Below are 4513 nucleotides of genomic sequence, written 5' to 3' on the forward strand. Positions count from 1 at the left end.
TCAAGCACCAAAACGGGATCATTTTTGGCCCCAGAACCTCATTGCCTCACCAAAATCTTCAATTAAGAATAAAAAGGCAATAAGAGCATGGAGATGAACTTGGAATAAGTTACCCTCTCATCGGAGTGCAGTGGAAGTCTTGCATGGTCCAAGTCCACCTTTTCCCTTTCAAACCTCCTTTGAGACTAAATTAAGAAAAACTCAAGCACATGGTTAGTCTCAAAGGGTCAAGTTGTAGCACATCTCCCCCTAAATATGTGCATCACTCACACATGGACTTTTGAGGTCCGGGGAGTGTTTGTACAACTTGAACACCATAAAACAACAAAATGCTTAAGGAACATGATCAAGGCATAAAAACACATGTATGATATAAATCAATCCAGGTTCCGCGAATCTAAGACATTTAGCTCACTACGCAGCCTGCAAAAGGTCTTCTCATATAGAGGCTTGGTAAAGATATCGGCTAGCTGGTTCTCGGTGCTAACATAAAACACTTCGATATCTCCCTTTTGCTGGTGGTCTCTCAAAAAGTGATGCCGGATGTCTATGTGCTTTGTGCGGCTGTGTTCAACAGGATTATCCGCCATGCGGATAGCACTCTCATTATCACATAGGAGTGGGACTTTGCTCAGATTGTAGCCAAAGTCCCTGAGGGTTTGCCTCATCCAAAGTAGTTGCGCGCAACACTGTCCTGTGGCAACATACTCGGCCTCAGCGGTGGATAGGGCAACGAAAGTTTGTTTCTTGGAGCTCCATGACACCAGGGACCTTCCTAAGAATTGGCCCGTCCCTGATGTACTCTTCCTATCGACCTTACATCCAGCATAATCGGAGTCTGAATATCCAATCAAGTCAAAGGTAGACCCCTTTGGATACCAGATCCCGAAGCAAGGCGTAGCGACTAAATATCTAAGAATTCGCTTCACGGCCACTAAGTGACACTCTCTTGGATCGGATTGAAATCTAGCACACATGCATACACTAAGCATAATATCCGGTCTACTAGCACATAAATAAAGTAAAGACCCTATCATAGACCGGTATGCCTTTTGATCAACGGACTTACCTCCTTTGTTGAGGTCGATATGTCCGTCGGTTCCCATTGGCGTCTTTGTGGGCTTGGCGTCCTTCATCCCAAACCGCTTGAGCAAGTCCTGCGTGTACTTCGTTTGGGAGATGAAGGTGCCGTCCTTGAGTTGCTTCACTTGGAATCCAAGGAAGTAGTTCAACTCGCCCATCATTGACATTTCAAACTTCTGAGTCATCACCCTGCTAAACTCTTCACAAGACTTTTGGTTAGTAGAACCAAATATTATGTCATCGACATAAATTTGGCACACAAATAAATCACCATCACATGTCTTAGTGAATAAAGTTGGATCGGCTTTCCCAACCTTGAAAGCATTAGCAATTAGAAAGTCTCGAAGGCATTCATATCATGCTCTTGGGGCTTGCTTAAGTCCATAGAGCACCTTAGAGAGCTTACACACGTGGTCGGGGTACCGTTCATCCTCGAAGCCAGGGGGTTGCTCCATGTACACCTCCTCCTTGATTGGTCCATTGAGGAAAGCGCTCTTCACATCCATTTGGAACAACCTGAAAGAATGGTGAGCAGCATAGGCTAACAATATGCGAATTGACTCTAGCCTAGCCACAGGAGCAAAAGTCTCCTCAAAGTCCAAACCTGCGACTTGGGCATAACCTTTTGCCACAAGTCGTGCCTTGTTCCTTGTCACTACCCCGTGCTCGTCTTGTTTGTTGCGGAACACCCACTTGGTTCCCACAACGTTTTGCTTGGGACGAGGTACCAGTATCCAAACTTCATTTCTCTTAAAGTTATTGAGCTCTTCCTGCATGGCCAACACCCAGTCCGGATCTAGCAAGGCCTCTTCTACCCTGAAAGGCTCAATAGAAGAGACAAAAGAGTAATGCTCACAGAAATTGACTAATCTAGAGCGAGTAGTTACTCCCTTGCTAATGTCACCCAAAATCTGGTCGACGGGATGATTCCTTTGAATCGTCGTTCGAACTTGAGTTGGAGGGGCTTGTTGTGCTTCTTCCTCCATTACTTGATCATCTTGTGCTCCCCCTTGATCACATGCCTCCTTTTGATGAACATGTTCATCGTCTTGAGTTGGGGGATGCACCATTGTTGAGGAAGAAGGTTGATCTTGCTCCTTTTGTTCCTGTGGCCGCACTTCTCCAATCGCCATGGTGCGTATTGCGGCCGTTGGAATATCTTCTTCATCTACATCATCAAGATCAACAACTTGCTCTCTTGGAGAGCCGTTAGTCTCATCAAATACAACGTCGCTAGAGACTTCAACCAAACCCGATGATTTGTTGAAGACCCTATACGCCTTTGTATTTGAGTCATAACCTAACAAAAACCCTTCTACATCTTTGGGAGCAAACTTAGAATTTCTACCTTTCTTCACTAGAATATAACATTTGCTCCCAAATACATGAAAGTAAGACACATTGGGTTTGTTGCCGGTTAGAAGCTCATACGAAGTCTTCTTGAGGAGGCGATGAAGGTACACCCGGTTTATGGCGTGACAAGCCGTGTTCAAAGCTTCCGACCAAAACCGCTCGGGTGTCTTGAACTCTCCAAGCATCGTCCTTGCCATGTCAATGAGCGTCCTGTTCTTCCTCTCTACCACACCATTTTGTTGTGGTGTGTAGGGAGCGGAGAACTCGTGCTTGATTCCTTCCTCCTCAAGGTACTCCTCCACTTGAAGGTTCTTAAACTCGGACCCGTTGTCTCTCCTTATCTTCTTCACCTTGAGCTCTGTCGGGGACCATAATTAGGGGTACCCTCAAGGCTCCTAATTCTCAGCTGGTAACCCCCATCAGCATAAAGCTGCAAAGGCCTGATGGGTGCGATTAAGTCAGGGATCAGTCCATTTGAGGGACCCGATCACGCCTCGCCCGAGCCTAGCCTCGGACAAGGGCAGCCGACCCCGGAGGATTTCTGTCTCGCCCGAGGCCCTGTCTTCGCCAAGAAGCAACCCTGACCAAATCGCCGCACCGACCGACCAAATCGCAGGAGCATTTAATGCAAAGGTGGCCTGACACCTTTATCCTGACACGCGCCCCCCAGCCGGCAGAGCCGAAGTGACCGCCGTCACTTCGCCGCTCCACTGACCGGCCTGACAGAAGGACAGCGCCGCCTGTGCCACTCCGACTACGGTGCCACTTGACAGAGTGAGACTGACAGGCAGTCAGGCCCGGCCAAAGGCACCATAGGAAGCTCCGCTCCGCCCGACCCAGGGATCGGACTCGGGCTAAGTCCCGGAAGACGGCGAACTCCGCTCCGCCCGACCCAGGGCTCGGACTCGGGCTAAGTCCCGGAAGACGGCGAACTCTGCTCCGCCCGACCCAGGGCTCGGACTCGGGCTAAGTCCCAGAAGACGGCGAACTCCGCTCCGCCCGACCCAGGGCTCGGACTCGGGCTAAGTCCCGGAAGACGGCGAACTCCGCTCCGCCCGACCCAGGGCTCGGACTTGGGCTCAGCCCCAGAAGACGGCGAACTCCGCTTCGCCCGACCCTAGGGCTCGGACTCCGCCCTGGCCTCAGTCGGCGGCCTTCGCCTCGCCCGACCCAGGGGCTCGGACTCGACCTCGGCCACGGAAGACAGACTTGACCTCGGCTTCGGAGGAGCTTCCACATCACCCAACCTAGGGCGCAGACCGGCCACGTCAATGGGAGGTGCCATCATCACCCTACCCCGAGCTGACTCGGGCCGCAAGGAACAAGACCGGCGTCCCATCTGGCTCGCTCCGCCAGATAGGCAATGATGGCGCCCTGCATACTCTATGACGACGACGGCTCTCAGCCCCCTTACGGAAGCAAGAGAACGTCAGCAAGGACTCAACCGCTCTGACAGCTGTCCCTCCGCCAGGCTCCATCGCTCCTCCGACGGCCACGACATCACACCAGCTGGGCGCCAAAATCTCTCCGGCTGCCACAACGGCATGTACTTAGGGCACTAGCTCTCCTCCGCTAGACACGTAGCGCTCTGCTACACCCCCCATTGTACACCTGGATCCTCTCCTTACGCCTATAAAACGAAGGACCAGGGCCCTCTTAGAGGGGGTTGGCCGCGCGGGGACAAGGACGAGACAGGCGCTCGCTTGAAGCCGCTCGCTCCCTCTCCCGCGTGGACGCTTGTAACCCCCTACTGCAAGCGCACCCGACCTGGGCGCGGGACGAACACGAAGGTCGCGGGATTCCCACCTCTCTCACGCTGGTCTCCGGCCGCCTCGCTCTCCCCCCTTCGCGCTCGCCCTCGCGCTCGACCCATCTGGGCTGGGGCACGCGGCGACATTCACTCGTCGGCTCAGGGACCCCCCGGTCTCGGAACACCGACAGTTGGCGCGCCAGGTAGGGGCCTGCTGCGTGTTGACGAACAGCTTCCCGTCAAGCTCCAGATGGGCAGTATCCAGCAACCTCTCCAACCCGGGACGGTGCTCCGTTTTGGGAGTCTTGAGTTCATGTCCCTCGACGG

Source organism: Zea mays, chromosome 1, assembly GCF_902167145.1.
Source record: "Zea mays cultivar B73 chromosome 1, Zm-B73-REFERENCE-NAM-5.0, whole genome shotgun sequence".
Taxonomy (NCBI): domain Eukaryota; kingdom Viridiplantae; phylum Streptophyta; class Magnoliopsida; order Poales; family Poaceae; genus Zea; species Zea mays.